The following is a 23,143-nucleotide window of genomic DNA, read 5'->3' as shown; positions in this document are numbered from 1 at the left end:
TCTACCTTTTGCTCTCAGATCTATCAGAGAGAGACCATGCAGGAGGAGCAGTGTCTGTCTCTGTGTCGGTGTCTCTGAGGGTGCAACCTTAAGTGCGTGATCATGAAGATAACAAGGCTGTTAGTATTAGTGAGCCGTGCACGTACCACTTAATGGGATATTTATGGGAAAAAAAAAAACAAACTAACTCAAATTCTCTCATAAACTCACCTATTTTGATACCTGCGTGTTAACGTGAAAACAGACTATTTAAAGGTAAACCCACTAGGTTTGACTTAGTACGGAATAATTCATACAAGGTCTTTAATTTCAAACCTTATAAGTTATTATTGTACGCTGAAGAAAAAAGAGACTATATATATAATAACTCGTGATATTAGAATAAACATAACTCCAAACCCATAATATTTTATATAAACTCGTGAATCAACTTGTTTTCTATAAATGCTTGAACCCAAAGACTTTTTCTAGCTACTTTAAATTGGGATACCATTACTTTCTCCTAAATTTTAATCTACCAAAAACTTAACTCCAAAATATTTTTATGCATTTACTAACTAATAAATATATAGATATATACTTACAAATACATACATATTTTTTTTAATAAACCATCTAAATACTTTTTTAGTAGAGATAATCTTCCTTGAATAAAATAGAATTATTATATATGCATGATAAAAAAATTTCCTTTAAACATTAAACTTGCGGTATATATAGAACTCGAACTTGAGACTATTTATTAAACTAATTAAAGTAACTTCCCACTAATTTATTCACATGTTCCGTGATATACATAAATATGTTAATGCCTTGTCAATGAATAAACAAAATAATTAAGTGAATGAATATATAAATTTTTAATTTGCAACGGCCAGCCTTGTTTAAATTTGACGTAGGAATCTTTGTCTCGAGTGCTTGAACTATTGTGAAGATTATTACAATTCATAAATAGAGAATTTTTCAAAATAAATCATGGCCAAAATAGCATTGTTAAAATCCAAAGAACAATATTTTTTTTCCATACAAAAATATATCACATCTTCAAGATTCATATCACATTGCGGTATTTATTTAGAATTGCCAATACTTGTGTATAATAATCATGGACGGAAATGTACTAATTAATGACTCATGTATAGGAATTCGAACTTATTTTTTCAATATGAAATTGCATCTTCTTGGCCTTATCTATGTACGCATTTGAAAACATTTTAGTAAAAACATTATATTCACCCTCTTCCCCCTGAAACATTGCACCATGTAATATTGCCCGATAATGCTAAAAGCATATTGGTCTAATTTGTGATCAATTGTTTTGCGAAGAATTCTGATGGGTTTGGTTGAAATCCTTTTCATTATCAGATTTATCATATTCCTTCTCAGTCATCTACCATACCTTCTGAATTGCCTTTACGCAAACATCTTTTATGAGTTTAAGAATTGGAAAAAGAAAAATAGGTGTCTTAAAAATTTATATATGTTCTTGATACCACTTTGAAGGAAATTGGTGGAAAATGAAAACATTCAAACTCTCCTAAATCATAACATGCTCATTAATTTTTTTGTATTGTATCCTCTCTGTCATCCTTTGCAGTAGCGACGGAAGCGTCTTGTTTGTTGTTAGTTCATGCCAAAGCATAGTTGGTGTACTCAGCCACAGCCTCATTCTCTATTCCCATTCCACTTCAAAAATTGTTAATTGAGAGTTATTTCTTTTGTTCCGGGTTTTGTGTTTTGTAGAGTTTTTTAGCCACCAATATGTGTCAATTTAAGTACGAAGATATTTTATAAAAAAAATTGTGTTTTGTGATAACATTTAATCACCAATAGCTTAAAAGTATAAACTACATTAAATCTACAATTAGTTAAGGATGAAAATGAATCGTTTTAAAAATATAAAGGGCTAGAATAATTTTTTTAAAAAATGAGAGACCAAATAAAAAAAAGATGAAGGATCAAAACTGATATATAGCCTTTTTTAAAATATGCATTAAAAATAAAAAGTTAAATAGAAAAGGGTTTTGAAATTAATTAGATTTAAGGAATGTATATAGAGAGAGAGAGGGAGGAAGAGGGAGATCCACTTATTTTATAGAGTTACTCTTCATTCTTATCATTCATAAAAATAATTTAATAAAAAATTAAAATTCTAATTTAATTCACAAATATGTGAAAAATACAATAATTATGTTTTGTCATTATGCTTTTTTAAACCTTTTGTCATTTAATTATAATGTTTAAAGATCAAATTCATATTAAGTTATACAACATGTTGTGATACTTTTTATACATTCAAGAAATAAAAAAAAAATTCTTTGATGGACTAAATTTTCATGACTTTACACTTTTGGAAACAATACGATGATTTATCCTTAATTCATCCTCCACCTTAGTATTTACTCATCATTAAAATAGTATTCTAATGCATACAACTTTTAATTTTAATTTTATATATAATTTGTCAAGAGGTTACAATTCCAAATTCAATATTTCATGGAACCCAATCAATAATTTGATTTTTAGTAAAATCGTATATTAAATTTACAAAATCTTATAATTTTAAGTAGGCTAAATTGTAGTTTTGATTCCTAGTTTTTTAAATTCATGATTTTGATTTTTTAAATTTTTAATTATAACATTTGATTCTCCTAATTTTATAAATTTATAATTTTGATCCCTTGATAGATTATTAACTAATAATTATGATTATTAGAGATATTAAATTAATTATAAATTAAATAAAATTATTAATCTTTAAATTTTTTCGATAACAAACTATTAACCTTAATTTGATGTTACCGCTGGTGGAGTTATATGCGATAGTGAAAAAAAAGAGATATTTACAGAAAAGAGAAGGAACACAATGTCATGAGAAATTAAGATTAATAATTTTTTATTTAATTTTTTAATAATTAATAATTTTGATTAATTTATAATTAACTTAATAATTTAATTATCAAAATTATTTGTTAATAATCTATCAAAAGGACCAAAATCACCCATTTATAAGACTAAGAAAATCAAATTATAATGAAAATTTAGAAGGACCAAAATCATGGATTTAAGAAATTAGAATGATCAAAATTATAATTTTACCGTTTAAAAGTATAAAAAAACCCTAATAATTTAGGTTAAGTTGAAAATGATCCAGCTCACTTTAGCGTACTTCTACGCTCGAATGAAAAGAAATGCAACGATAATTTGTATACATTTGACGCTCAAATTTATATACAATGTTGGTAAAAAAAAATTATATTATCAATTATAATATTCTAAATGACTTTAAAAGTAAATAATTATCCAAAAATCAACGAAAGTAAAATTCACAATTAGCTAACAATGTAAAAAATCTCTTTACTAACACGTTGTAGTTAACCTTAACCTGCATTCTAACATTCGTGAGAAAAAATGTATTGTCATTTGTCAGTTTGTCGCGATAAAAACCATATCAGAATTATAAATTGTTCACATTTTTTACAATTACTTTTAAAATGACATTAGCGTGGCTCAAAAACCCGACTCATTTGATGAATTTTGTGTCAATCAGTATTTCGATAATAAAATGAGGCTTTGCTCTTCGAAACCTCTTTTCCTCAAGAACAATATTATCTGATCTGATTTCTTTGACAATAATAGCAGAAATTTTTAACCGAAAAGACAGAACTTTACAAATTAGAGAAAAGTTTTCACAGAATCAGCTAATAGCAACCTTAAACTGATAGAGTTTCCTCTAATTACGTGAATCAATTCTACTATGTGTGCAAAGTCCAGTATGCCTTTTCTTCCGAACCAGCCAGAGTTGTTCTAACACGGGTGAACATATATACAAAACAGGTGCTTTTACACTCGGAAATTACTTGAAAGGTAATCAACTTGCCTCTCAATGATATGATGCTTGTATAACGTAATTATTGTCCCTTAACACTCTTTGCCTTCCTCTTTGTCTCTACGAGTGAAACAAGAAGAGTACATTTCTTCTGGATTTGTTTCAATTCGTCCTCTAAGTCCACAACCTATTTTACATCAGCAGCACTAAAAAAATTTAGAACGCAACGACTATTTTAATCATAGTCATCAAACTTTGTTATTTGACTAATATTACCGTCTGTTTCAGTTCAGTCTCTTTTTGCCTGTACTCCTCACACCTGCGGAAAAGGGTTTCAGTAGGATTCTATTCGATAATATAACAGGTAAACAAGAAGCCAAGGCACCTCAAGCAAGGTATATATACACCAAAGTGATTGTCATGTTAACCTTGCATTGCCAAAAGTATGGAAAAATCATACAAAGGTCGACATGTCATGTCATACGTATTAATGATTATTATTTGTAGTGCATTGAATAGTAAATTTAAGATATTGCGATAAAGTAGAAAATCTTGGATTAGTGGGAAGTTTCAGGTATAAGATTGCAGGATATAAATATCCAATCCAACAAAGTATTTAATGAGAACCATGTTATTTCTGGAAAAAATTAGGAATGTTCTGATGTAAATCATTGTCAACGGATCCTAACCCATATACATGCAAAATTATTGAAGAGAATAATACAAGGTAGATAAGATCACATCCAAAAACAAAATAAGGAGATAACAGAACCAAGGTCAATATGCTTTTGGTTGATGTACAACAAACGGATCAGGGAAAATGGTAAGCATTACATTGAAGGAACAAGTATAGCTAGTAAAAAAGAATACGGATGAAAATGACAAATAGTTTATTTGTCTTAAAAAAGACAATTTAAAAAGTTGATTTACCTCTCGAAAAGTTTTATGTTTTCTGCACAGATTTCATCAGGAGATACAGATCCTGGAGTTTCTACTATTGTACCCTGTGAGAAAAAATGCATGCTCATGAACCCCAAATTGTTGCATACCTAACAAACAATAGAAATATTTTATTCAATGGCTGCAAAGTCAATGGTGTTTCTTGTGTACCATTCAACTGGTGCATACAAACTGTACAGCCCTAATAGTAAAAAGATTGTGCTGAGCAGAAATGTTACTATTGATGATGAGAGCAAAGGTTGAGTTGGGAGCCTATGTTAGAGAGAAGTCTTAAATTCAGTTAGTTGTAAAAACTGTTTGTGGTTACTATTAGCTGTCTCCTTAGTTAGTTAGTATGCTGTGATTGTTGAGTTGGGTGTCGCCAAGATTGGTGGTGTACAAGGTGTGTGAGGTTGGGAATCCATTGAAGAAGGGAAGATTTAGAGGAAAGAGGAAAGAGGAAAGAAATGGAGGATCTTGCCACGCTTGTGGAAGAATCAGAAGGCTCTGATACCATGTTACATTTAGAGAGATAGAGAACTGATAGAAATCATAATTGTGTTTCCATTGTTGATGATTACAACAAAGGTCTATATATATAGAGCAAAGTTCACAATGAGGCCTAACTCTAACTCTAACAATTACTAACTGATTCTGTTAGTAACTAACAGAATCACAACATACTAACTAACTAAGAAGAGACAGCTAATAGTAACCACAAACAGTTTTTACAACTAACTGAAAACTAACTGAATTTAAGACTTCTCTCTAACAGCCTATAACGGAAAGTAATAAAGTGACTACCAATTGTACTTGATATGCAATCTATAAATTGTGCAGAAACAATTCAGATTCAGTCACAGACCTCAGAGAACTAGACAACCACCTAGATGTTCAAAGAGTGTACATCTATTCCTGATTTTGCAATGACTGAAGGGGAACATGGTGCATCTAGCTCTAACAGAACTAGTGTCTTTTGAGCAAGCAATCATTGAACCTGAAAGCAAAGCAGCAATGGAGGAAGAATTAAGGGCTATGGAAGAACCACACATGGGAGCAGGTCATATTGATATTACCTTACAACAAAGGGTCTATTGGAGTGAAATGGGTCTACAGAGTGAAGGTAAAATCGAGTGGAGAAGTTACAAATTACAAGGCTAAGCTGGTTGCAAAGGGGTTCCCGCAAAATGCTGGTTAGGAATACAGTGAAGTGATTGCACCTGTGGCCAGAATTGAAACCATAAAAATAGAGGTTGCTACAGCCATTTTTAGAGGTTGGTCATAACATCAACTTGATGTAAATCAACCTTTCTAAATGGGTCACTAGAGGAGGCAGTTTATGTGTGTTAACCTCCTGGTTTTGAAGTGACACTGACTGGACAAGAAAACAAGGTGTCAATTAAAGAAGGCTTTACCTATTGGGTTTCAACAAGTGTAGAGCAGAATATGGAGTATCAGAGCTACTGCAGGTGATCCAATAATTGTTTGCATGTAGACAACTTACTGGTTACTAGGAGCAATGCAACAAAAATTAATGAGTTTAAAAGGAGATTAATCTTGGATTGTTATCCTATTTTTTGAACAAGGAATTTGTTACTACAAGTGATGGAATTTATATGCATTAAAAGAGGTGTACAACAGACATATTGAAAAGATTTCACATGTTGGATTGCAATTCTACTCAAACACCATTGTGGTACAAAGTTGGAGAAGGAAGGAAGGGACAAATTGGTAAATAAACCTTGTGCAAGCAGATTGTTGCTCCTTGAGATTTTTGTTTAGCGGCAGGCCTAACATAGCTTATGGAGTAGGGTTAATTAGTAGATTATGGATCATCCAAGGCTTTCTCACTTGCTTGCAGCTAAGAGGATACTAAGATATGTGAAAGGATTTTTGGACTATGGGTTCTCAAACCATGGCAAAAATGTTTCTGATGAAATATTTGGTTACTATGACTCGGTGGTGATAAAACTGACAGCTTGTACAGCAAGATATGTGTTTAAGATGTGTCGAGCATTTATTTCATGGTGTTCAAAGGAGTCAGTGGTGGCACTGTTCTCATGTGAGACCTCAATGAGAGCTTGTCAAGCCTTGTAACTTGAGAAGTTGATGTCAGAAATGAAGATTAGAAGATAAGAGCCTATGAGAACACTAATAAACAAACAATAAGTCAACTATAAGCTTAGCTAAACACCCTTTTGCTCATGGAAGGAGCAAGAATATTGAGACAAAATTCCACTTCCTCAGAAATTCAGTAAAGGGACGTTAGAGTTGAAAAATTGCAATACTAATGAGTAGTTGGCTAATTTTTAACAAAGCCTCTTAATACTGATTGATTCAAGCTAATAAAAAACATCATAGGGGTGCTGTATATAATTCAGTTAGTGGTTATATGCTAGTGAATTGTTAACAAACTACTTGTAAATGTGTACTATAAATAGTGATGCTCTGTATATGTGATAAACAGAAGTGAGAAATAAAATTTTCTATTCAATACCATATCTCTTATCTTGTTCTCTCTCTTTTCTTCTCTGTTCATGTAAGTGATCTCATTCATTCTGAGTGTATGCTCTAACAAATAATGATCATATTTCATTCCACATACAGTAGCAAGTATATGATTTCAGGCCATACATCAGAAAAATACAATCTTCTGCAGATTACGTCAACTACTTACAAGGTGCTCATGACGCAAACCTTGCATGCCAGTCACTGCAAGACCCACAACTGACTGACTCAGACCACTTTGATGCTCAGCTACCAAGCTAGTATCCTGTTGATCAGCAAGCAACTGATTCTGTGGATTAGTTGAATGTTCAGCTGATTTTCGAATGTGGGCTTCTTTTACCACATTTTTTTGTGATTTCAAATTTGGTGGCTGATATCCAACCAAGTGACAGTGTTCTCTCCTGTTTAGTCCAAAACAAATTTCACCAAATCAAACCCTGTCAAGCCCATAATGTTGATGTTATGAAAAGGCGTATCAGGAAGCTCTAATCAACTTTTCATTCGAAACAATTAATTACTGGTAATTGCACAAAAATAATGCGGCAGAGGGTAATGCTTCTGCTAATCTATATTTACTATGATTCTCACTCTAGCAAATTCTGCTAGCTTTTATGATTGAAACTTGTGGCCACTAAGTATATATAAGGATCTACAATGGCAAATATAATCAACTTTCATGGCCAACTTAATCCACTGTATTCTTTAAACATATAGGGACCCTGTTGTGAAGCAAAAGTAGCTAGCCACTTATTGGAATGCATACAGCTTCCGGCTGCAGTTATTTACTTTTAAAGAAATTACAACTTGAACTAAAGAGTAAAACTCCAAGGAACATTAATAGAAAACCAAAATTGAAAGCATCAATTGCAATCATCTTTTCAAATAAAACTGGAGTCGATAAGCTTTATTAGTTAACACATGAACAATCATTAGGACAATTTATTGATGGGTGCAAGTGAATTAAGAAATTAAGAAATATAAAACATTAAGGAAGCAATAAGCCATGTCTGTATAAAGAAATTCAACACTAAAGTATGTACAACCTTCGTAGAAACCAAGATATATAATTCTACAACAAAATAAAAGAAAACTGTTCCAAGACAAACTATGTAATACAGTAACAAACCAGTAATCCATTGTCATTTGTTTCAGTTTGTTTTCCAACCGAATGAACAGCACTGATCTCTCAAAATCCTGCTTGTCATGCGCTGGTTCTATAAAATTGGCTTCAAGAACCCCTAAATATGTACCAGTAAATTTAAAAACCTGGGAATTTTGGAGTAAGGATATGCAGTATAAGAGTATACATTACTCTAAGTATATTTTACTTAGAGTGATGTATACTCTTCTATGCAGAGAAAATGCAACAGCGAAGAAAAATAAAAATATACCAACAACACAACGCCCTTTTGATGAACCATCAGCAACTACTTTCCAAAAGGGCTGCAGACTCACAAAAGGTTAACCACATCAGAATTAGAATTGGGAGCAAATAATACATTTAGAAACAAATTCCTATTGCAGTTGCACTGCAACCAATAAAGTAATGTGTAGGTCCCTAAACTTCCATCTTTCAATTGACATTCTATATGTTCAAATTAGAGTTTTAGAGAGGGAGAAGGGGCGGGGATGGAGATCAAAGTGATGGAACACTCCAAGTTTGTAGACATGATTTCATATTATGTGTTACAATATGATGCTAACTAAATATGGAAACAAATTATGAGATAGTAAGGAAATATAGAAACTAACCCTAGGAAATAAAATGAAATATGGAAACTAATCCTAAAAGATAATCTAAAATACTCTAAATTATTCTAAAATATAAGGGATAACTACATTTACCTCCCTTGAGGTTGGTGCTTAATAAATTTATACGCTTCTCAGTTGAAAAGTTACACCTACTCCCTTGCACATTGCTTTGTTATTTTTAAGATAACTATGTGTATGGTCAGCACATAAAAATAGGGAAGATATGTGTAGTTTTTTAAAAATGATAAATGTCAATGTATAAAAATAATATATAAAATAGGTAAAAATTTAGTATAAAAAGGTGCAAGTGTAATTAGCACTCAATTCAAGGGAGAGGTCAATGTAATTATCCCTAAGTACAATTAAAATAAGATTGGATATTTTTCATATATTTTAACACACCCCTCAAGCTAAAGCTTATTAAGCATTAAGTTTGATACAAATAAACCCTTTAAATATAATATGGGTTCACCAGATATGGATGGAATTATCACCATCCAAGAGAATATATTAAATTGCACATGGAAATTTAATATTGAACATTTCACACATTTATATCTAAAACTGGTGGTTTGCTGATGAGAATATAAACAAAATGAAAATACTTGAAAAGCCAACTGAAAAAAACATTATTTGAGATAAGGGATTTCAAGCATTCATTACATACCTTGATTAGGCGATTTTTGTGGTACACATTAAATCCAGTAACCTTAATTTCTGCAGCCTCCTTTATAAATCCAATGGTTGTCTTTGTCTCCACTATAGCCTATAATATACCAAATTCATCAGTTTGAAAATCTAAGGAAAAAAGTCATAGTAAAATGTCCATGAGTGATAATTGATAAGGTACTGATTGAATAAACACTGTTATTTATAAAAACATTCTCTTTTTGTGATACTGATACGGAAGAAAATCAATAGAAGAAAGAAAAAGATACATTCAAGAAATGAGGGTGACTAAACATTCTAGAGTATTTAATTACAACTTACTCGTATGTTTCTCTCTCAATATCTCTTTCTTCCTTTCTCTTTCTACAGAAACTATGAATATTCTCCAAAATTCCTATCTAGCCTAACCCACCTTACCCATGTGAGACATTATGCTACTTTTCTTGGTCCTTCTCTAGTCTCTACATACTATAGTATTAGGAGGTTTATCAAAATTAAAAAAAAAATATCAGATAAAATATTGCAAGTTTAAGAAAAATAACCACTCTGCTGGTCATTGATTACAAATTCTTTATTTAATACTTGGAGCATAAGATCCACACAAACAGGTTTTATGTCAAGCAGACTTATATTCATGTATATACATAGTATGAGGAATATTATGCGGAAAATGTAGCAAGTTTCATGGTAGTGCCGTATAAAAAATTGCTTTAAACAATTTTGAATTGCCACTCCATATCATGGATCTAACCTCATTTGATGCCATGGCTAGCTGAGGCTTATATGGAATTACTTTTGAATATATTAAATCGTCCACAATGTTAAATTGATCCACAAGTTTCCCCCTTAGTATGATAGAGAAGTTAGAAAATTTTCTAAGGTACAACATCGAAACATATGCCTGAAACATATAAAGCATCAATCAGAAAACAAAATAAAAATTAGAAAACGGAAACAATAAATACAATTGAAATCTCAAGTATTACCCGTAAAGAAAAACGAAGGCGGTAAGAAATATGTGACTGAAGCTGAACAGTTTTTTTGCACAAATTTTTCTCAGCTCCATGGGTGGCCCATCTCTCAGCATAATATCCTGCGCAAAAGACCAAAGAAGATCATGGCTGCTATCACAGATACACTAATGTGCTTGCTACATCACAAATATACACTATAATAAATAAGCCAACTGCACGATTATCTTAACAACGAGACTTGTGATAGGAGCAGAAAATTGACCAAATATGGTAGTTGGTACACAGCAATTTGTAAGAGCATTGACATAGGTGACTAAGATGTAGCAAAATGGTTCACAATAACCAAATGTACAAAAAAGATCATTATACCATACGAAAATAAAGTTAATGGTGTGCTCAAATTTTAACTAGTAGAAGTTATTTCTTTCATAGTCTGTTAACTTTCAGTTAGTTGTAACTGTGTAACTCACGGTTGAGTCAGCAGTCAGTCCTTAGTAGTCTATAATACATACATATACATTCTCAACAAGGAACCATTTATCAATTTCAAAAATCCTTTTTTCAGATCTTTCTCTCTTGAAACCCTATCTCTATTTCTACTAGGGTACCATGAGTTGCTAAGATCCTCACCGATTCACCGTTGAATCCTGAAACTTGTGTAACTAACTAAAACTTAACATACTATGACAATAGTGTTGAAAGGCTTTACTATAATGTGTGTCTTGGATGACCACACTTGGTCTTTATTTATAGTAAGCAAATTGAATCAGTATTGATTACATAATACATAGGATGAATCTAATAATGAGTAATAAGGATGAAATCCCAACTTGCTATCAAATAATAAATAAGAGAATAAAATTCTTTAGTGAATGTTTGCAATGTTTTCTTATTTATTTTGTCACAACTCAGCCTCGATCATAAATGCCTGCATTCCCGACATTTGTTTTGGAACATGCCTGTCCTACTCAAACCTTCAAATTTTTCAAGAAATACTAACCAATACATTTGAATATTTCCTCCATCTATAAAGAATATCTCATAATGCATTTAAAAAACAAACCTGCAAATGAAAAAGTTCATATAACAGTGAAGAAATACAACATACCTCAGCATCATCATCAAAACTCAATTCATATATCCCTTCATCATTCAACCACAAATTGTATATTACAACTTTGGTTCCATGTGATCCTATATCATCAAACTGAAAAGTATAAACAAACTGGTCAATGAAAGGAATCCACAACTAACCAACTTTTTAAGTGTAGAAAGAAGAGTTATCAATGGTTCTCTACAATACATTCAACTTATGACATACATCATTTGGAGGTGGTTTGCATGCTAGTGTTTTGGATAGTTGCTTGAGACAGATTACGGTATTATAATGAGAATTGATGTCAGCATAATAGAAAAGGTTAGGAATATATATAAACCTAGTAATGATAAGTGTTAAATTATTTTACTTCCTAAAATTGGAAAAAAAATCTGCTTTTAACTTTTCACTTCAGCAAACCTCATGGACATGCATAAGAATGAAATTCCACAACCAATGTCAGAATGTGAGCTATGAGCCTAACTTAATCCTACAAAACTGGCTTATAAGGTGAGGATTGTAACCCACCTATGTAGTCTATCTCTGCATTATCTTTCGTCAATGTGGGACTTCAACACACCCCTCTAATCCCTCTATCTAGGAGTGACCATAATTTAGGTGGCTTTTTCCAACACCTTCCCTCACGTTGAAGACTATCCGCTTGTAGCGTGACAAACACAGAAGGCCCATCAATGGGTCTAAGATAGGCTCTGATACCATGTTAGATTTCATCTTAAATCCAACTGGCATTAAGTGAAGTTGTCCAACAAATATATAAGTTGTACCCAGAGAACTGAGGCAAGCAGTGTGGAACTTCCTTCCTAACACCCTTCCTCCACATATGACTGCCAAATCAAGTAAGCCTACTAGAATAGACGATTTACCAATATGGGATATAGGGAAAAGGAAGAAGAAGCACACTATCAGTTACTAACATGAAGATTGCAGAGGGGTGGGTAAATGGTTAATTGGGAGTCGAGTACTTAAGCAACATTAGGAACTTAGTTTCAGCCACACCCTACGCTTGGACGGTATGCATTACCTACCACTTGAATTTTTCCTAATCCTCTCCTGAGTGCAAGAAGAACCAACTTCATCTCTAGCTTCAAATATTGTTCCCACAACATGAATATGCTCCGAAGAAGGGAGGGCCCAACCTTCGCACCTAGCCTGCTCAGCTTGTCCATTACTATCGCTAGCTTCAACACTCTCAGTCCATTTAAGCAAATACTTTTGACCCTTTTCCTTCCATTCTTCTTCAGAGCCAGCAAGTTCATCTTCATTTATATTGTGCAAAGTTTGCCTAGTATCCACCCTACCATCTAAATTCAGATTTCTTGAGAGATAATGTCCCTTGCCATGAATGTCTCTAGTAATTCATCGGTCTTTCACGTCCACTTTCATTTTCTCCCTCTCTACTCTCTCATTCCCTCTCAATGAAAAGTGCATCTAGAGAGACAAAATGCAAGGATCAGGGGGTGGCAAGGATCCTTCAATTTTGGTGATTCATTTGCTGGTTTTGGAGGCTTTGGTTCCTTTGGACCTCCTAGAAGTTTAATCTCAAGGTTTTTTGGGGGTAGGGACCCATTTAATGATCCTTTCTTTGCCCGACCTTTTGGAGGGATGTTTGAATCTAGTCCCTTTGGTGGTCCTATTGGATTTCCTTTCCCCCCTAGTATGAATCCATTTGGGTTCCTTGAGCATCCGACCCCGGGTAAGCATCCATTTGGGTTCCTTGCCCGCCAAGCTCCAGAGCCTAGTAGACAAAGGAGGGGACTAATCATTTAGGAATTGGACTATGATGAAAAAAATGAGGACACGATGGAGGAAAAGAAAGGAAATCTGAGAAAATATCATTAGGTCAAACGGTGAACCCTTTGTTGAACATCCATATGATAAAATTGAAGGGAAGAAGATCAGACAAGCTGAGAATGAGAACAAAAGCAGTATAATTGGACCTCAACCTCACAGCAATACTACTGGGCCCTAGCCTCAATCTCACAACTTTTGCTCCCAGAGCTCAATAGTCAGCTAGGGTGGTCCAAATGGAATGTATTATACTTCCTCAAGGACAAGGAGGGGTGGAAGTGATGGAGTGACCTTTGAATAAAGGAAGGAGGCTGATAGTTCAACAAGGCAAGCTTTTTTTTTATATTGTGCAAAGTCTGCATAGTATCCACCCTACCCTCTGAGTTCAGATTTCTTGAGAAAAAATGTCCCTTGCCATGATTGCCTCTAGAAATTAGGTGAAAAGCTTGCCTTGTAGAACTATCAGCCTCCTTCCCCTCTTCAAAGGTCACTATCACTCCTTCTCCTTAGAGGCATTCCTGGCAAGGAACATTCTTTCTCAAGAAATCTGAATTCAGATGGTAAGGTGGATACTAGGCAGACTTTGCACAATATAAAAAAAAAGCTTGCCTTGTTGAACTATCAGCCTCCTTCCTCTCTTCAAAGGTCACTCCATTTCCACTCCCCCTTGTCCTTGAGGAAGTATAATAAATTCCATTTGGACCACCATAGCTGACTGTTGAGCTCTGGAAGTAGAAGCTGAGATTTAGGCTAGGGCCCAATAGTATAGTTGTGAGATTGAGGCTGAGGCCCAGTTGTATAGTTGTGAGATTAAGGTTCTGGCCCAATTGTATAGCTCTGATACCATTTTGGAATGTGGATTTTGACCTAACTCAACCCCAAAAGCTAGCTCATAGGGTGAGGGTTATCCCTCACATATATACTCTATCTTGGCCTTATCTTTAGTTAATGTGGAACTTGGGTTTTTTCAAATACACAACCTCATGCCCAACACTTTTGAGCTTGGTGCATGGATAACATGGTGAGTGACCCTTTAAATGGATCTAGGATACGCTCTGATACCATGTCAAAATCTAAGTTATGAACTTAGCTCAACCCTACAAAACCGGTTTGTAAGGTGAGGATTGTTCCCCACTTATATAGTCTATCTCGGCATTATCTTCAGCCAATGTGGGACTTTCAACACACCCCTTTATCTAGGGGTGACACACAACTTAGTGGCCTTTTCCAACAACTAACAAAGCCATAGTGTCAAAGTTTAGCACATATGAGAAAGTTGCATATGGTTTTGGTAGAAGATGCTAACATCTTGTGGCAATATGCAATTTAAAATAGAATTTGGTGCATAAGCTTGGAGCATAACTAATCATTAATGAGGCTTTTATTGCATGAAAATTGAATTGGGATAAAGTTAGACATTTCAGCTTCTATTTGATACACTCTGAATTGAATGAGTGAATAATTTAGACAATGTATCTGAAAAACTACCCGATGACATTTCTAAAGGATAAGCTCTTTCCTACAGGCAAATAACTACTAGAAACACTACCAAAAAATGATAACTGAATCCAAAAATAATTATTTCTGATGTTTCCAAATGATAAGTTTTTGTGAATATACAATGAAATGAAATGAACCTGAAGCATGAGCTCCTCCTTTGATGTGAAGGGAGACCAATCAAGAATTGTTTTCAAGTTGGCTGACCATTCATGCTGTGAGCTATAAATAATTGGCTCAGCCCAATGACCAGATATGTCAAAATCTATCTGCAAGGAAAAGGAAACTGAATAAAAATATGAAAGCAGAACAAATCCACTGATACGTATGTAAACATTAAAGGAAGGAAATGTCACCATTGGAACAACTACATCATCTTGCCCAGTTCTACGCAAAAAGGTATAGGATAGTAGACCCACACTTTGCGTGGCCCGGCTGAAAAATTAGAAGAATTTAAACGAATAAAATTTCATCCACAACTAAAAGTTACAAATTGAATTCCAAAAGATGAACTTTACATATAAAACCCAAAAGGAAAAAGGCCAGAATGGAAAATATGCCTTCAAGAATAATACTAGCACACTACTCATGACACAACCATGGGAAACGTGGAAAACAAAAAGAGGAATTTACAAAGAGAAAATGGAAAAGGAGAAAATTTTGAATTTTTGTTTCTGCAAGTTATCTTTTCTTTTTATTTTTTCTTTAACCAAAAAAATACATTGTTATCCATGTTTTCTTTCTCTCTTCTATATTTTCTTTCCTCTCATCCAAATATAGTATTAGAAGAAGATATTTTAATTACATAAATAGAGGAAAATAAAGATGGAAGGCATATTCAAAGAATTAAAAGATAGTAGAATGCCTTGGAGGAGAATTTTTTCTCCTATTCTCAAATATCCAATAAAATTGTTCATTTCCTTGTATCTAGCAATTTCCCATTTATCTTTCCTAGGTTCTTACTTCATAGTTCATAATAGGAAATATATGGGAGAAGTCAATTAGTGAGAAGTCAAACAGAATTGACAAGTGGTAGCATGGCATAGGTGAAGCAGGCATGGGCAAGCATTGGATGGAGGTAATAAGATGGATTGGAGAGACCTTGAGTAGAAGAGGGCACTGAATCTATGAAGGGCATTTTGTAAGGCTTCCACCTCAGAGATAGGGTAGCTATCTATGCTTCTCTATGTCTATTTTCATTTGCTATTTTTTCCTGTTATTTGTTACACTAATTAGAGCAGTGCTCTTTTCTTTCCCTATAATTCCAATGTGATTAACATGATATATCAAATACTGATACAATGAATTGAGAGCTATACTAGCTCTTCTTAAGCCTATATACACTAACTGGTTACCTTCTGTCAAAAGCTTAGGCCCTAAGGTCTACTAATAAAGTTCAGAGAGAGAGAGAGATATGAAAGAGGAAAACATTATTGATGTCTTGAGTTGTTACAAACAGAGAGAGATTTATTTATATAATACAGTGTACCTTGTCACACAAGCTTGTCCTAACTAACCGCTAACTCAGCATATATCTAACAGAAAGAGCTATACTAGAACTTTATAACACTATCATCTACTGATCATACTAGGTGAATCTTTCACCAGTCACTAAACATTAAGACACTTTTCTCTGTTTAGTAGCTATCCTTTCTATAACATTAGGATGAAAACAGTGTATAATTGCAGCTTAAGCAAGTCTGCCAAGTGAATCAGGAATTTATTCAACAGAAAAAACAAGAAAACATGAGACACCACACCTACACTACAATATCAAAACATGCCCAAACCAAACCCCTATTATACTACAAGTAGTCATCTAAAATTGATGCAAATCATGTCAAATATGGCCTGCAGCACAAAGGAATAAACATATTAGGTAATTATACTAATTAGTAACATAAACCTTCAAGCACTTATGTTTGTCAACAGCGTACTTGTTCACCTCCATAGTACCATTGCACCCACACATACTCTCCCATACAGTTCAAGTTAAAAGTTAGCATCCAAAGAATAAAGCATGTAAGATCAATTCAACAAGAAAAAAAATAGAAAATTTAAGATAATTAAAATCAAATTGCACAAACCAATATAAAAAATGTACCCTGAATGCATTGCCCGACTGAAAACAATAACATCAGCACCCAATCTCATGGTACTAGTTTTGAAACCATTGCCATCTAGAATAAAACATGATGTTACTTGGAAAGTGAAGAATTTCAGAGAGAAAGAGAAATTTTATTAATCTGAAAATATGATAAAAGTCACTTATGTACTGTTACTGATATCTAATATTTATACAGGCAACTGAAACTTCTAGGAAGCTAAAGCTCTATGTTATAGCTGTCATAACAGAATGTAATATACTACATACTGGATCACAACTAAACCATATTCACCCCAAAAAAAAAGGCTTAATTATACTTTTGGCTACTTTAATTTGGAATATGTATGATTTTGGTCTCAACTTTTTTAAGTCAATTAAGTCCCTCTAGTCTTGATACCTACCATCTCTCCCAACCCATCTCAGTCACTTCCCAATGCCTGCACCTTCCCCTCCCCAACCAGAAACTTCCTCACCTACCACTATTGTACCTCAATCTAATTCTACTTCACCTCCTCCATCCAGACCTACCAATATTCACCTCATGGTTAAAAGGTCCAAAGCTCGAATTCACCCTACACTTCTACTCACACATGTGGAACGCCAAACATGCCCTGCAGGACCCTTAATGGCTTGCTGCAATGCATGATGAATATGCAACACTAAAGAGGAATAATACTTGGAGTTTGATCCCTCTGCCCCCTAACAAACTTCCCATTGGCTGCAAATGGGTATTTCGGACCAAATTTGCTTAATTATAAAAATAGAAGAACTTAATAGGCTCAAAAATAGAAATCACACAGTCCAAACTAAAGGAATTAAAAATGCAATTAAGCCAAAAAAAATTTAAAAGAAACACTTCATAGAATAAGGCAACGATAATAGACAAGCAACTTAATAGCACAGGTATATCTTCTACGATTTGTAGTCAAGATAAAATAATTGACTTTCTTTTTAAGAGAAAAAGAGAGATAAATGTGTTTGAGTCCCTGTGTAAATATTTTCATCATTGTTCTCATCCTAAAATACATAATATAAACTTAATTTCTTTGACATATAGGTGACTGGTTCACAAACTTACAGATTGGACTAAATGATCGAGAAGTAGAAAAGAAAAAAATAACCATGTAAAAAAGATACAACTAAAAGATAACTTGTTATCTCACCAAAAACAATTATCATATGAGAGTGTCTAGTTCTTTTCTCTTATTTTTTTCATTTTAAAATGACAACATCATTGCAAAAATGCCCCCTTGTTTTCATGTTGTTTCTCATTTTGTTTCCTTCATAAAATGTTGAATATGGGAAATGGAATGAAAACAAGAAAAAGCTTTGGTAATTTTTAGTGAAAATATATCAACTAAAAATTAAACAGAAAACAAATTGAGCACCTTCTAAAAAGATATTAATGTATATGCAAATATTAACTATGGTAGAGTTTTTTAAGCCACATGCAGAAAAATAAATGAATAAAATATATTCAGATACACTGTCCAATCGTTGTCTTTGACTTCTTTGATGAATAACCCAAGCTCATGCATTTTCGAATTGCATTAGGGTTCATTCCACCACCATCATCTGCACAGGAAACACGTGCTCCAGTAAGCCTTTGTTGCCAATAACTTGAATATCAAACCAAAAGAATTACTATAACAGTAAAAATTAGTCTAAAATATATGAATGATTGCTTAACTTGTTTATTGTTTATAAATTGGTCCCCTAATTTTTAAAAGTTCTAAAATGGTCCCCTATTTATTTAATTAATTAATGACATGTTAATCCTCGTAAAACTTTTCGTTTTCGATTTTCAGGCATGATTTTTAAACCTTTTTTTTTGTTGATTTAAGACGTAAAATATGCCCCATTAAATTCACCTACATGGAAACTAAGGGAACCAACTAATGTTCGAAACAAAAAGGGCTATAAAAGTGGTAAAAGTGAGCCTCATGGGCAATAAAGAAAAGTAAGCCTCATTTTCAGTTTTCTGGTTGCTCATGAGACTTACATTTGGTCTGAACTCCAAACAATAGTTGGTTCTCATAGTTTTCATGCATGAATCTAATGCGACAAGTTTCATGTCTTGAATCAATCGAAAAAAGTTAAAAATCATGCCCAAAAATTAAAAAATGATAAGTTTTACAAAAGGACCAACGCGCCATTAATTAAATAAATAAGGGGATCATTTTAGAACTTCTAAAAATTAGGGGACCAATTTAGAAACAAAAAAATAAAAGGTTAAGAGACATTCGTATATTTTAGCCTACTGATTATGCATGTTTGGAATTGGATACCTAGAAAACATAATGCTGGTGAATTATCCTTCTTGACATCAAGCTTATCAATCTTCACGAAAGTTGCACCATTTTGATTCTAGAAGTATACAGGAAAATTCAGCATTCGGTGATAGTCATACTCTAAAAAAACAATTCTTAAATAGCTTATTAAAAGTTCCATATTGGCATGTCTTAGTTGAAGGTAAGTTTTATTTTTATGTATTGGACACAACTAAAAAGAACTACACAGAACCATCCTTATAAAGAAGGTTGGCTATAGAGGGGGGAGGGGTGTCCAGAATACAAAGAGGAGTGGAACCACGCCTCTGTTCGCAAGGGAATGAGCCACAGAATTAGCCTCTCTTCCTATGTGATGGAAAGAAATAGACCAATCTCTATCCAAGAACTGCAAGGGCCTCAACCAGAGAAGAATGAGGATGGTGGGACGGACAAGTTTTAGCTTGCTAAACTTCCACAATTGGTTGATTATCAGTTTCACATTGTAATTGTCTTAAACCAGTGTTCCAAGCAATGGTTAGGCCATGAATTAAGCCCATATTTTCAGCCTTTATAATATCCCCACTGCCAGCAAAGGAGTAAAAACTAGTAATCCAGGTTTTATTACAGTCACTAATGATTCCTCCTGAACCAGTATCAGCAAGCAAGCAAGTAATTTTCCAGTTTTAAAGCCAAACAAATATGACTAAGATTAAGTTAATTCAAATTCAAAATATTCATGTGCCATTTAAACCATATACATATGTTCCATTCAAATTAAAATACTTTTGTTTGAGAAATAGTGATACACATAAATTACTCCAAGACAGTAACTCGGGCCAGGGCACTAGTGGCAGTGGCAGATCCATAGTCGATTCAGGGGGTGCGTCACCTTTAAAAATTACACGTAACTATCTTGAATGTGTATATTTTTTATCAAGGAGAAATGATCACTAAGCATGACTACTAGTCAAAGGGAGTTCATACCCATGCACATGGAGAATACAATTTTCTATCCCCATCAACCAGGTGAGCCAACCCTTGTTGGTACACCAACTTTGAAATGCCATAGTATAAAGCCAATCAAGAGAGCATTTAAAGCATACAACAAAACTCAACGATATTTTTTTCAAACTGACTAGGAGTATCTTATCTAACAGCCTAGAAAAGAGTCAATTATTTTTTACTTGAATCATACCTCGTCAACAGCATTATCCACAAGCTCAGCAATTGCTGCCAATAATGAAAGGCACATATTATGAATGACCAACATATTCACAAAATATTTAAAACAACTCTTAATTTAACATTTAAAAGAAACATTAAGATATCCCAAAAAATCTTCTTCTTGCTATCCAAAATTGACGAAACACTCATTTTTATTACTAAATAAAACCCACTTTAGTTGTAGAAACAAACACAGACAGCAATTTGAAAGTTCAAATCAATAAGATATGTACACAAAGAGGGTCTTCAAAGATTTTCTATTTGCACGGTTAACACTTAATATAGCCTGAGAGCATAGGTTGCATCAAGCTCTAGCTTTGCCAAGCAACCAAACTCATGAGAGGTAGAAATTTGCAGTAGTTGCAAGAAAGAGCTAATTAGTACCACTATATTCCAACTAAACAAAATTAGAAAAGCAACCATGTGTATCTTCGTAAACAGACAATTACATTCCAAACCAGGAACAAAATCATGTCAGGGAGAAAATTTCCAGGTCACTCAATAGAAGTAAATTACACATCAAACCAGACCATAAAAAAAGAGTAACATTGTTTTTGGAGTGTACATATAAAAATTTGCACTATAAGTTGAACAGATTTTGCAAACCAAATTTCATGTTTGGAACAACTTTCAATGAAGTTATTTGCTTTATTACATTACTTGGAATATGTACAACAGTTAATCTAATAAGAGAAAAATTAACTATTCAGATTAATAAAACTAAAAGCAAACCAAATTTATACACACAATTTGAATCAAAAGGGTTTCAAAAGCAAATGAATTCTTATCTCAGAACTTTCAAACAAAGAATTTCTTCTATAAATTAAATCAACTCCCAAAATTTGTTCAAATACAAGAGAGCCAAAGAAACCACACCTCCAAAAGCCCATTTATGGGAAGTTGCATTAGAATGCAGAAACTTGGGGTGCACCCGAGCATGTTCCAAGTGACCTGCAATTGAAGCAAAAACGGTTAAGGGTATGCTTGAATAGCAGGGTTTGGAGGAGAAAGAAGAATAAGGGTTAACTTTGGGACCTGAATCAATAATTTATTAACAAAGCCATCACTCATCAGGTATTATGAAGGAACCAAATGACCGTTAATCAGCAGCCAGTTTTCAGTTCTTAAGTTCTATTTTGTAGTTATGGTTGTTGTACAGTGATATCATCAAAAGTGTGGTTCACACACCATTGTGCATACATAAATACACACTGATCAAGCATTGTTGTGATTCAGTGACTGACACTCAACTGCGATCTCAGAGATTTCCCTTTCTCACTCCATTCAATTATTCACAACTTCTACAGGTAAACATTTTTTTTCAAAATGAAACCAAGGTTTTTAAAACCAATCAAGGACCGCGATTTTCACCACAAACACAAGGTTTTTAGAGTGCCCGCGACCGAATTTGACTGAATTTGTCCGCAATTTCTGGCAATATCAAGGAACACGACGACCAAGACCGCAATTTAAAACCTTGAATGAAACATTAGCATGCAAGTTTCCGACAGTCAATCATTCATTTTTCTTAAAACATTATACAACTGTATGTACCCTTTCCTACCAAATTCGTTCATCTAAACATAACCTACGAGAATAGTGTGAATTATGAAATTAAATTTTGAAGAAATTAAAAAAATTAAAACTTCGTAGGGCTAAATGTGCAGAACCTTGGAAGGGAGCGGGCTTCGAGGAGGGACCAACAACGTAGTCCCCGGCTTTCCAGAAGCTTCGGGACAGGCCGTCGGAGGCAGACAGAGAGGAACTCGACGAAGGGGTTTCTTGCTGCACAAGCTCAACTTGTGGCGACGGAGTCTTATGCGACGACGCGTCGTTTTTGGCCGGAGCTACCGCGGCGCCGCCGTCGTCGTCGCTGTCAATGTCGACGACGGGGACGTCGTTTTGCTCTGTTTTGGGAAGCAGGGACATGGGAGCGTGAATCGAGGACACTCGGAGATGAACTCTAGTGCCCGGTTTTGTTTTGTTTTTTTCTATAGTGAAATACGGAAGATGAGCGTTGCTTTTGTTCAGGCCAAGTAGTAGAATTTTAAAAATTAAAATAAAAAATGTAATTGTGGTTTTTTAAATTTCTAAAAAAAAGCTTAGGATATGTTGATTTTTTTTTAAAACAGTTTTTAGCGTCTTTTAATAGCATATTGTTAATTTTTAGTTTATAGTTTTTTATATTTTTATTTTTAATATATATATTTATTTATTATTATTATTTTAAAATAAATCTTAATTTTATAGTTTTTATATTATTTTATACTTTTTATTATTTTAACAGTTAATTTTATTAAATATTTATAATTTAGTTAGTTAGTTTTACAGCTTTTAATTATTAATTTGATTTTAAATATTTTAATTTGATCCTCAAGAAATGTTTTAACTTATTTTCAAAATATTTTAAATAATTCAATTTAATCTTAACTTCTTAAAAAAATGAGCATATTCATTTTTAAAAATTTA

At 33.5% G+C, this 23,143-nt stretch overlaps 1 long non-coding RNA gene across 1 annotated transcript; it reads right to left on the bottom strand.

Annotated features, from left to right (window-relative positions):
• Positions 1 to 3,531: 3,531 nt before the first annotated feature.
• LOC100527702 (uncharacterized) lies at positions 3,532 to 22,680 on the bottom strand. The gene is made up of 18 exons (NR_149090.1): positions 22,345 to 22,680; positions 21,551 to 21,625; positions 20,646 to 20,680; positions 19,469 to 19,547; positions 18,666 to 18,755; positions 17,178 to 17,253; positions 15,430 to 15,508; positions 15,214 to 15,342; positions 11,780 to 11,878; positions 10,684 to 10,790; positions 10,449 to 10,598; positions 9,696 to 9,794; positions 8,668 to 8,719; positions 8,403 to 8,514; positions 7,446 to 7,677; positions 4,760 to 4,833; positions 4,106 to 4,148; positions 3,532 to 4,016 (listed from the first exon to the last, which is right to left on the bottom strand). It is a non-coding gene; the product is annotated as an uncharacterized lncRNA (long non-coding RNA).
• Between the last annotated feature and the right edge of the window lie 463 nt (positions 22,681 to 23,143).

Source organism: Glycine max, chromosome 2, assembly GCF_000004515.6.
Source record: "Glycine max cultivar Williams 82 chromosome 2, Glycine_max_v4.0, whole genome shotgun sequence".
Lineage (NCBI taxonomy): Eukaryota > Viridiplantae > Streptophyta > Magnoliopsida > Fabales > Fabaceae > Glycine > Glycine max.
The sequence above is the reverse complement of the archived record's forward strand: the minus strand, read 5'-3'. Positions and strand labels throughout refer to the sequence as shown.